Source organism: Carettochelys insculpta, chromosome 1, assembly GCF_033958435.1.
Source record: "Carettochelys insculpta isolate YL-2023 chromosome 1, ASM3395843v1, whole genome shotgun sequence".
In the NCBI taxonomy this organism is placed as follows: Eukaryota; Metazoa; Chordata; order Testudines; family Carettochelyidae; genus Carettochelys; species Carettochelys insculpta.
Window position 1 is genome coordinate 188438687 of NC_134137.1, and position 12975 is coordinate 188451661.

Genomic DNA, 12975 nt, shown 5'->3' on the forward strand with positions numbered 1-12975 from the left:
AGGGTGCAGACTATTTGTATAAAAATCCCAAGCAGAAGCCCAGTCAGAGCCCACTCACCAGAGAAGGCAGATGCCAGTCCTGAGCTTCCAGTTTGTCAGGCCAGCACAGCCCTTCAGGAGGGCAAGGACTGGTGTGGACCTCAGACCTCACCATAAAGGAGCTACAAGACAGGATAGAGACCCCACTCTACCCAGGCATGGAGGAAATCTACCAGCAGCCCGATGAGGTATGAGTCTGGAAGAAGCCAGGGATAGCGTGTTCCAGTTTGGATCCCTGAGGACCCAATGACAAACTGCTCTGCCTCTAGTAGGGCCTGGGCACAGTGGAGGGCAGGCTGGCCTACACTCCCTCCCACCATTACCTTGTGGGTGGCAATCTCCCACTCATGCCATTCTCAGCACACTCCTGGGTTTGTTGGCCTTCCTTTGTGAACTGCTTTTATTTATTGCCCAGCCCTGAACCAGGGCCTGGGCCTAGTGAGGCCTGATCACAGTCCTGAGCCCCAGGACTAAGCCTTGGTAACTGACAGACTAAATTGTACAAAGCCCAGGATGAAAGAATGCCAGTGCCAGAGATAAAGCATTCTAAGATTACTAAAGTCAGCTGTGGAATCAACATCAGACTGATCCAGAAACAAACTAAGTTTAGGGCACACTGCAAAATTTTCATGGTCCCAAACATTTGCTTCTTAACTGCTAGGATGGATATAAATTATACTCCAGGCAGATCCTAGGAAAAGAGAAGAGCAGAATGTATAATGATTCCATCATGGAGCTCACTAAGCATGTCTGATTTACCTATGTTTACAGATCCTAAAATAGGTACATCAGGTAAGTAAGAAGAAAAATAGTATTGCAAATAATTAAAAAGGAGTATCATTAAGTTTGGGGGAGCAGAGAATAAAAAGATTAAAGAATAAGATGTCTATTTTCCATTACAAATGCAATTCACTAAGGCAAATACATTTTGGCTACATCTACACTAGCCCAAATCTTCGAAATGGCCTCATTAGCATGCCGGCTTCTGTGGCTTTCTGAAATTGCCACGGCTTACTGTGCGTGGCTCATTCAGATGGGAGTCCTTTTCGAAAGGACCCAGGAACTTAAAAATCCCCTTATTCCTATTTCCTTTCGAAAAGGAGCCCTGGCTGGACAAGCCACATGGCAGCGAGCCGTGGCAATTTCGAAGAGCCACGGCTGCTGGCATGTTAATGAGGCGCTGAATATGTATTTCAGCACCTCATTAGTAATCTTCGAAATGGCCATTTGCATGGCCATTTCAAAGATTTGGGCTAGTGTAGACATGGCCTTTCAGTACTGTGACTCAAAGTATATCTCACAATAGCTGCGTCTACACGTGCACGCTACTTCGAAGTAGCGGCACCAACTTCGAAATAGCGCCCGTCGCGTCTACACGCGTCGGGCGCTATTTCGAAGTTAACTTCGACATTAGGCGGCGAGACGTCGAAGTCGCTAACCTCATGAGGAGATAGGAATAGCGCCCTACTTCGACGTTCAACGTCGAAGTAGGGACCGTGTAGACGATCCGCGTCCCGCAACGTCGAAATTGCTGGGTCCTCCATGGCGGCCATCAGCTGGGGGGTTGAGGGATGCCCTCTCTCCAGCCCCTGCGGGGCTCTATGGTCACCGTGGGCAGCAGCCCTTAGCCCAGGGCTTCTGGCTGCTTCTGCGGCAGCTGGGGATCTATGCTGCAGGCACAGGGTCTGCAACCAGTTGTCAGCTCTGTGTATCTTGTGTTGTTTAGTGCAACTGTGTCTGGGAGGGGCCCTTTAAGGGAGCGGCTTGCTGTTGAGTCCGCCCTGTGACCCTGTCTGCAGCTGTGCCTGGCATCCCTATTTCGATGTGTGCTACTTTGACGTGTAGACGTTCCCTCGCTGCGCCTATTTCGATGTTGGGCTGAGCAACGTCGAAGTTGAACATCGACGTTGCCGGCCCTGGAGGACGTGTAAACGTTATTCATCGAAATAGCCTATTTCGATGTTGGCTGCACGTGTAGACGTAGCCACTAAGCTCTTGAAATCCTAAATTCCATTAACGTTTGCAAACTTAATGGAAACTATTTTTATTGAAATGCCTTAAGGCAAATTATAACTATTGAGTCCAAAGTCTTGTATTTGAAGTTTGAACATTAAGAAGCTGATGGACTAGAAAGATGATTTGCTCAGTGATATACGTGAGCCAAAGAGTTCCAACTTGAAAGTAACCTTCACATAAACATTTTCATTACAGTTACAAGTGCAAAACAATCCACACTGTATGCTACGCAGTTCAACATTCCTTGTCCTTGTAAATACACCAACTTTTAGAATAGTTTGCTAGTATTGCAGTGTGCCCTTGCTTGTCAATTAGCATTCACTAAAATCAGGAATTTCAAGTAAACAAACACATCAAAGCAGACATCTGGCATAATGTTATTTGTAATAGCAACAAACAATAATTGGCACTTTTGTGTTGCGTCTCATCCATACCTTTCAAAGCACCTGTCAAAAAGGTGAATTAACATCATTTTTCTGTTTTCCACAGTGGGCAAAATGAAGTCACAAGAGATGGTGTGAATGGGCTATGATCACACAGTGAGTCATTCCAGAGCCAGGAGTATGCCTATATGCTCTATTTAGTTATATACAGTACAATTAGTGGCATACACCAGTCTGCTGGGGCTCTGCTGAGGGATAACAACTCCTAAAGTGAAATTGAAGATAAAATGGAGAGCTGTTACGGAAGGATGTACTGAATCATTGCATTATTTGGGTCATGTCCCTTCAGTCACCACCACTAGACATTTCTGAAGTGGAGCTCCCCACTTCAGGTTGCAATACTCTCTGGCTTTACTTTCTGTTGCTGGAGGTCTGTCACAGTACTGGTGGAAGTCAAGCCCAGCTCATAGAGTTATATTATCATTCATAAAAATTCAGCTTACTTCTCAGTGTTTTTTTATGTTTTGAAAGGAAAATTGCAGCTTAAGTTTAGTTGCATTTCAACAAAACTAAACTACAACTTCTAGAACCAGAGATCAAAGCACTTATTAGCTTGAAAGGGAGCAGAATCAAAGCGACAATTATTCACCTTTTCAGACCTGAAAGATGACATTTTTAAAAATGGTTTACAAGACAAATGTCAATTGAAGCATCAAACTGCATGTGCTCCGGTTTTACGTTGCTGGAAATATGTTCAAGGGAAACATCAATAAAGACAACAGAGATGAATTGGGACTAGATAGTGAATTCTTCTTTGTCTAGCTGCCTACAAGTAAAGTTTTTATATTAGTTTTTGTGTTTTCTCCTGAGAACGATAGAGCCTCAAGGAGAAAGCTAACATATTTCAGCCTGATCATGGTGCAGCACACTTTCTCCCCACCAACAAATACATGGGATAGGTTGAACTATCTAGTCTAGTACCCTGGGGACTTGACAGGAGCCAAACAAGAAAATTTACTGACCGTGGGAGATCAATATTGTCCAGCAGCATTACCAGCACTTCCATGGTTCGCTAGGCTCTTAGAAGAGATCTTGGGGTAAATTACAGCTAAATAACAGCAGGAAACACAGAGGCAGGACTAGGGACTGTAAAACTTCATGGGGCCATGGGAAACTTCCACAGCCATAGTAAGTGGTTATCTGACTAACTAAAATCATGCTGGATTATGGATGTTGTTGGAAGAGAGAGTGCCCTATTAGAGAGGTTCAACCTCTGTTGAATCTCTTCACTGGCTTCTTCAACTGTCTTGCTTCGAATTGAAACTCCTCATCTGCCAAGACCCTGCACATTTCCAATTCTTGCCTCCAGTCAACTCACCATCTTCCTTCCTGTGCTCAGCCCACTCTTCTTCTAACATGGTTTCTTTTTCCTACCCTTAATGCCATGTGCTCAGTCTATTGCAGTCATGTTCATCTCACTTAGGACACAATCATTTAAGGTACTGAATCCCTCTTAGAAAGGGCTGACTGCTCCTGTCAAATAAACTACAGAATCAGAGACCAACAGAAGTAGAAGGAACCTTAAGAAGTCATCAAGTCCAGTCCCTTTCACTCCTGGCAGGACCAAACATCATCTAGATCATCCCTGACAGGTGTTTGTCTAACCTGATTTTTTAAAATATCCAGTGATGGAGATTTCATAACCTCCCTAAGCAATTTATTCCAGGGTTTAATTACCCTGATAGGTAGGCATTTTACCCCTAATGTGCAAGCTAAACTTCTCTTGCTGCAGCTTAAATACATTGCTTCTTGTCCTATCCTCAGAAGTTAGAGAATAATTTTCTCCCTCTTCCTTGTAACAACATTTTTGATACCTTCAAGCTATCATCCTCCCATCATCAATAAAACCCAGTGTAAATACTAACCCTACTCCACCCTATTGGCACATTCTTTTGCTGTCAGGGCAACACCCCAGTTCTTACTCCCGGAAACATGGTACTGAATTTTTCCATAAGGGATTGCTATGCAGGAAGCAGCCACCCAATTATGGGCATAGAAGAAAAATGCATAAGAGTCATGGGTGTACCGGCAAGTCTCACCCAACAGATGTGCATGGGATGTAGACCTGTCTTGGGCACAAGAGTCAACATAAGGATAAACGGAGGGAGATGTGGACTGACATATAAATAAATAATATTCTGAGTGGTGTGCATGACCCAGGAGGGAGGATAGCAGAATATGCTATTTAAAATGAGCATATGATCATCATGGCTGATCAGAAAATTAACTTCTGGGAATTATGGCTGAAATGCTACTGTTGTTGGCCATGTTACCACAGTGTTGGCCATGTTAACACATTGTTCCTGGTGTCGATAGGAAGATGTCCAGTTCTTGATCATTCTTTGCATTTGCTCCATGAAAAGATGTAAAATGGCTCAAATCAAAGACATCTGCTGAAATCACTGAGTGCCTTGTTTACTGAATTCCACAAGAGGAAAAGCCTGCAATTGCTCAGCTTTCCTCTTGATGCTCTAAATGGGAAATTATATCTGATTTAATGGGACACAGGGAAAACAATGATAGCATGAAATATCAAAATGTAAATCCCCCAAATAAATGCTGAAGTCAGGATATTTATTTCATTTTGCTGCAAAATGGAGAACAAACAGAGGACGCAAACAGAAAAAAGTATTTTTTTAAATCTACATTATTTGTAAGTTTAATCATAAAACAAGTATGCATTGTTTCTATTGTTAGCTTCTAGGAACACTTTGAAAAAAAGCATTAAAACAGAGACTATGATTAAATAGTGAGCATTCCCTCTTTGATTAAGAATAAAATACATTATTTCCTTGGTATTGCTGCTTCAGGCTGTATTCTGACATACCAGAAAAGTGTGAACAGAGAGCTAAGGTTTCACAGTTTAGTTCTGTAGTTGCTTTTTCGCATCATGGGCATAAGAAGAGCAGAACATAATCAGGCAGGATCTACAACAGGAACTTGTGCTGAGATATATATTTCTAACTGTCATAGCTATTTTTGACAGTGTAAACATAGGAATACCAGCATAAAGGAGAGTTGGATCTGATAGCTTATTTCACTCGCTAAATGGGATAAAGTACATCAACAAAAGAGCTTTATGGGGAGAGATGGGGGCTAATAAAAGCTGAACGTAAACTATGGGAGTTTGTTGACATAAGACACATTTTCCATTCAGAGCTGGCTTTAGCAACATTTCCATCTTGCAATCAGATGTTGTCAAAACCAAAAAGAGAAAGAGTGTAGTCTCCATATTTTATAGATATATTCTTATCTAATTATTTAAGCCAATTAACATGTCTTGGATTGTCTTGCCAACTATTATTTTTCTTTTCATTTCACCTACTGAATAGCTGCTATATTTTTCCAGTCTTTCAGAGTTCCCATAGCCCTTTTTCTGATCTCAGTTGTCACCAAACAATAGCAGATGTTGGGGCCTCACAGGTCAGCTTTGAATTGGAGGAGAAGCTGTCTAGGTCTACTCTTAGTGCTACTAGTATACCGGATAAAATAAACACTCACTTTCACTGAAACTGAGAGGGTCACATCTTCCAGTGTTTGCAGCCCAGCCACAATGACCAGTTCCAAGGAGTACCTCAGATCTCAGCAGCCAGAGTAAAGTCTTAGGACAGAAAATAAGTGTTCTTGCTATTGCCTCAACTCACTGCACAGAAAGTGCATTAAAAATAGTAAAAAAAAACCACACCACATCATACCACACACCAACATTTCTTCCAAGACTGAAATTTACTGGCACGTGATCACGCACACACACACACACACACACACTACACCATTACACTCATCCCTTGCTATATGAGCACAATTGGTCCCCAACTTTCTTCTCGTGAGCAAAAATTCATGAGGGACACTAAATTCCCATTACATGCATGTTAAAGTCTGTGATTGGTTCCTAGTGCTCCTAACTCGGTGAAGGAGGTGGCAGCAGGTGGCGCTGCTTTTGAAAGGTAAGTGAACTTTGTGTTGCGGTGGGGCAGTTGGAAAGGGTTAAAGGCTGGGGACAATTTGGGGCCCTGACCAGGAGGGAGTGTTAAAACCTGGTGCCGGGTTGGGTCCATGGGGTAGATGGGGGACTAAGGCTGCAGTGGGTTGGGTCCACAAGGAGGGATAGTGGGAGGGCACTTCAGGCTGCTGCCGGTTGGGTCCGTGGGGCAGGTTGGTGGGGTTAAGGCCATGGCAAGCTGGGTCTGCAGGGCCAGCGGGGGGGAAGAGGGAGTCAGGCTGCAGCTTGAATCTGTGGGCCTGGCGGGGGCTTCAGGCTGTGGTGCGTTGGGTCTGCAGGGCTGACAGGGTTTCAGGTTTCGGCAGGTTGAAGCCACGTGGAAGGGGGTTAGGCTCATATTTGTGGGGGGAGCTCACTCATCAAGTGAACAAAGTTAAGTATGTGTGTCCCTCGTCTTAGCGAGTACTTGTAAGTAAAGTGGTTGTTTAATGAGGGTGGAGTATCTGCGTAACAGTGCTATCTGATGTCTCTGCCTCTGATGCCAATATCAAGTTTCCCCATGTGGCATAACATTTTTATTATTTACTAAAGCTTATTTTTAATTTCTTGATTTGATGTTTACTGTGTGATGGTCTTAAATGGATGTTGAAAATAGAGGCTATATGGTGGGGTGAGCTCACCTCAGAAAAGCATCTACACACATGGTTAAAAACTTAAGAAGTTCAGTATGTGCTTATGGGCTTTGCTGAACTGGGCCTAAAATTCTGAATATCAAATTAATAAGCTTGTCTGACAGAAGCAGCTTTTTTTCTCTTTCTTGAGGTTCAAGTTGCAAAAATCTACATACAGTAGTCACAAAAAAAAACCTAAACTTTCTGATTAGTAATTCAAGAAAAAATAATGATTACTATATTAGCATTAAAGGAAAACCCTTTAAGGTGTTATGGTGTTCATAAAAAAGTGAAAATGAAAATACAGGATGACAATAAAATGTTACTACCAGGATGAATGACTTGAACAGAGATAAAAGTCAAAGGAAAGTTACTGGAAATATGTAGAAGTGGAGCAGTGATAGAAAAATAAGATATATTTATTGAAAGTGATGAAAAAACGAAGGGTATTTTCTATGAATGGTTCTTGATTTGGGGAGCTGCCCCCCACCTTGGTTAGCCAGAGATCAAATTTGTTAAAGTTCCCTGCAAGTTTCATTTTCACTCCACTTTGCCTAGGCCAGAAGCTTGGAATGGGCTATATTTTAGGAGGCAGGGAGGGAGGTGGAGAAAGTCAGGAAGTGAGGTTTTCAGCATTTTACTTAACACTATTTTTAGTTTAGGGGATAGGCTCCCAGACATATATTTTTAATAAATATGTATGGATAAACACTAACTATCTTGACTTCCCTACCACCACCACCCCTCTTCTCTTCTGATTTGCTCACCTTGATTAAAGTTTCTGATTTGTCAGCCTTGATAGTGCTGTGCCTTGATATTGAGTCTGTTCTGGTATGGTTCTCTGTGCTTTAAATATTGAGTCTGTTCTGGTACGGCTATGGTCTGAAGAAGTGGGTCTATCCCACAAAAGCTCACCACCTAATCAATTATTTTGTTAGCTCTTTAAAGTGCTACTGGACTGCTTTTTTGTTTTAACTATAAAAATCACAGTTTGAAATAAGCAGAGAGAAAGAATGCAAATAGAGTACTTTGGAGACACAGTTACACAGTCAGAATGATAAGACAAACACTCAAGAGAACAAAAATAAAAGACAATCTCTCTCACTCATGCTGGGTCTCATATATCCTTACTTACTGTTGTAGTGGCACAAGCTAATTATACACTTACCAGGCGATAACATGGCACCAATATCACTAGTCACACCACACTGTATAATTACCTTAATTTCTAATAAAATTACATCCAGGTAGCCCCAACCTTTCCAACACTGAAGTCTACTTGTCTACTTGCTAGGAAAGTAAGGGCAGTACCTCATTTTCATGTTAATTTACTTTAAATTAAAAAATAACTGCACACAATTTGCTTGCTCTTGTAGCTTTTACACATGAATATAAATTGTGTGTCTGAGTTTAACAATAAAGAGCTGTGATTATACCTTGCCTTATCCTTCAGGGCTACGTCTACACGTGCACCCAACTTCGAAATAGCTTATTTCGATGTTGCGACATCGAAATAGACTATTTCGATGAATAACGTCTACACGTCCTCCAGGGCTGGCAACGTCGATGTTCAACTTCGACGTTGCTCAGCCCAACATCGAAATAGGCACAGCGAGGGAACGTCTACACGCCAAAGTAGCACACATCGAAATAAGGGAGCCAGGCACAGCTGCAGACAGGGTCACGGGGCGGACTCAACAGCAAGTCGCTCCCTTAAAGGGCCCCTCCCAGACACACTTTCATTAAACAGTGCAAGATACACAGAGCCAACAACTAGTTGCAGACCCTGTATATGCAGCACGGACCCCCAGCTGCAGCAGCAGCAGCCAGAAGCCCTGGGCTAAGGGCTGCTGCCCACGGTGACCACAAAGCCCCGCAAGGGCTGGAGAGACAGTATCTCTCAACCCCCCAGCTGATGGCCGCCATGGAGGACCCCGCTATTTCGATGTTGCGGGACGCGGATCGTCTACACGTCCCTACTTCGATGTTGAACGTCGAAGTAGGGCGCTATTCCCATCCCCTCATGGGGTTAGCGACTTCGACGTCTCGCCGCCTAACGTCGATTTCAACTTCGAAATAGCGCCCAACACGTGTAGACGTGACGGGCGCTATTTCGAAGTTACTGCCGCTACTTCGAAGTAGCGTGCACGTGTAGACGCAGCCCAGATGTCAGTTCTCTGGGGTAGGAACAGCCTTTTTTTTTTTTTAAAGTGCCTGGGGTTTGTTCTGTCCTTAGGACTCCTAGGCTTTACCATATATAAGGGTAACAGATAGATGTATTCATCCCCAAACTCTTAGACTGCTCAAGAGCGAGTGTAACCCACATGCATAGGTGTTGTCGACTGTCCCATATAGTGTCACCCAGATCACTTACATTGAGAGAGAATGAGTCTCCTCTACAGCCTTAACTGAGAGACAGCTGGCTTTTAGCTTAAACTGTAGAGGCTCCTTCACTAAGCGCCAGAGGTTCCAGATTCCAGTCTGCCTGTGGGCAGTTACACAAGCATCGATAAAAAAATCACAAGGAGTGAGGGGAGCAGGACAGTCATTAGGCTGTACTCCCAAACAGGTCAGATACTTATACCCATAGACGGTTTTCAGTTGGTTAATTTTAAAACAAATATAGATTTTAGAATATTTAAACGATTAAGATAAATCCCCAAAGTACTTCTGGCTACACATCTGTTATCAGCTAACAGTCTCCCTTTTGCTTTACAACAGAAGAATCCTGAAGGCAGATTTGAAGGCTTACAGGTCTGGTGTCTGAGTAACTGCAGAATAATTTTCTGTGTATAAGGGGCAACACAGAAGAAAGCAAAATGGTTCTTGTGGGAGGAACTAACAAGGGTGAGGGAACCTGACATCAGTGATGGAGATGAAGGACATAAAATTAAATTTATAAATGAGGGGCTAAATTGTGACAATTTAGCCCCCTAAAGATTTAGGCCACATAGTCTACGTCTACACATGCACGCTACATCAAAATAGCTTATTTCGATGTAGCGACATCGAAATAGGCTATTTCAATGAATAACGTCTACACGTCCTCCAGGGCTGGCAACGTCGACATTCAACTTCGACGTTGGGCAGCACCACATCGAAATAGGCGCTGCAAGGGAACATCTACACACCAAAGTAGCACACATCGAAATAAGGGTGCCAGGAACAGCTGCAGACAGGGTCACAGGGCGGACTCAACAGCAAGCCGCTCCCTTAAAGGGCCCCTCCCAGACACAGTTGCACTAAACAACACAAGATCCACAGAGCCGACAACGAGTTGCAGACCCTGTGCATGCAGCATGGATCCCCAGCTGCCGCAGCAGCAGCCAGAAGCCCTGGGCTAAGGGCTGCTGCACACGATGACCATAGAGCCCCGCAGGGGCTGGAGAGAGAGCGTCTCTCAACCCCTCAGCTGATGGCCGCCATGGCGGACCCCACTATTTCGATGGTGTGGGACGCAGATCGTCTACACGTACCCTACTTCGACGTTCAACTTCGAAGTAGGGTGCTATTCCCATCCCCTGATGGGTATAGCGACTTCAATGTCTCGCCACCTAACGTTGATTTCAACTTCGAAATAGCACGCAACACGTGTAGCTGTGACGGGCGCTATTTCGAAGTTGGTGCCGCTACTTCGAAGTAGCGTGCACGTGTAGACACGGCCATACTTGCACTTCAAGTGGTAGAGAAAGGTAGTAGATGGGGGACTTGGTTCGGACGTTTTGGATGCTGACTAGCAGTACCATCCAACTCTGCCAATACTTCTAGCAATAAACACAGACCTACTAGCATTCACACTGCCATACCTGCTCTATGCACAGAACAGGAGACATGGCAGATACCTGCAACAGCAAAGACCTCTTTTTGGTAAACCTGGGGTGAATCCATATTGTTGAGAATGCTACACATGGCCCAGGAGTATAGCTAACCTTGTTTCCATATACAATACTATGCATTTACCCAAACACCATAAGCCTCATTCATGATCTCCTGAAACAAAAGGAAAACTTCTACGTTACCTCTTTGTGCTTTTGTTCAGACTTCTTTGGCTATGTCTAGATTACAGGAATTTGTCAGAAGAAGTTCGTTTCAGAAGATATCTTGTGACGAAACTTCTGTCAACAGAGAGCATCCAGACAGCTAGGTGCATCAAAAGAGTGATCTGGTTTGACAACAGAAAGCAGCCAGACAGCCTGGCCACTCTCTCAACAAAATCACCTCCTGGAACAATGTCAGCCAGCATCTCAGGTCACACGTTCCTTCCAGCAGCCAGTGCCGGAGCCCTGCAGAGATGGGTGCTTAAAGATGCAGCAGCGCGAGGGGCAAAACAGCCTTTCCCTGGGGCACATGCTGCCAGGGCTGTCCCTGGGCTTGAAATGGCACCACTAATACATGCTGCGGCTTGTGCTGAACTTCCTGTGAGCTTCCCTCCTGTTCCTCACTGAAGGTGAGCCCAAGAGCACCTTTTGGGTCAGTGGCCTGGCTGCAGGACTTGCAACCTACACTGGCCCCCCCACCCAGTGCACAGGCAGCTCTGGAGGCACCACACCTGTTTGGACTGGTGGGACTGGCTTGCCATGGGGCAGTGGGATGACCAGCAATTGCTCCAGAACTTCTGCATGTGGAAGGACATCTTCCTGGAGCAATGTGCCTGGCTCCCCTCTGCCCTCTGTAGATACCACACCCAGCTGCAGCCCACCATCCCCATGGAGAAGCAGGTTGCAATTGCCCTCTGGAAGCTCACCACACTCAACAGCTACTGGTCGGTGGGCAACCAGTTTGGCATGGGGAAGTCCACCTTCAGGGCCCTCCTCATGGAGGTAATGCATCCCAGGCAGCAGTCCTTAGATGGGGAGGTGGACAAGGGCGTTCTGCCAAAGAGGAACCCTCAGGAAGCAGGCTCAGAGGGTGAGAATGATGGATTTGGGGTGGTGGGGAACCCATCCTGCTCTCATACAGGCCTGCAATCCTATGGATTGACTCAAATTAAAAGCCATTTACCAGATTTGAACATGTCTCATAAAGGTAAAGAACAAATAAATTCACATGGTCTAAGGGGAGAGGAATTTGAACTATAAGAGACATACAGCTCTCTCTCAAAAATGCCAATGTCGCTGCTTGTTCACATCCCAACTTATGGTTCAATTCACCTTAAGGACAGGGCTCGTGCAAAATTGAAAGATGGTTTGTGTCCAATTTAATTGTACACAATTGATTTTTAAAGAGATTTAAACCTAGGCAGACACTTGAATTGTACAGTTGCAACTTAGTTAATCAAACTATCAGTTACCGAAGTAGTTGACAGAGGCAGCAGAACACATTGAGAACAATAACCTCTTCTCTACCTGGAAGAGGGTGTTATGCAATCGTATTCAGAAGAGATGTTAGAATAGGCTGTTTACACTCCCTAACTTGTCATCCCTAATCATACTTCCTCAGTTTGACCCTAATGGATCCTTCAAGCACAGCCAGAAGTTGTGTAAAAATAAAGATTTCTGGTAAAGGACTGTGGATGTGAAGAATCCTGTAAGTGATTCAAGGTGGCTGTGTCAAATAACTTTCTTTAGCCATAGCAGAATCACAAATTGATACAGGAGACAAACATTTTGTCAAATAATCCCTAACCTACCAAACTTCTCTTCCTTGTCTCTTTTCAGGAGTGAATTCTAGGAAGCTTTTGTTCATAGATTGGAAGTAAAAACAAATACGTATAAATTTATCCATGAATTTTCCACTAATGTCCGATGACCCAGGAGAGAGACAAGGTGGATGTTGTAATATCTATTATTGGACCAACTTCGGCTCGTGAAAGAAACATGCGTATATTTGTTATATCATGGAGCCAACATGAAGAGAATAATGC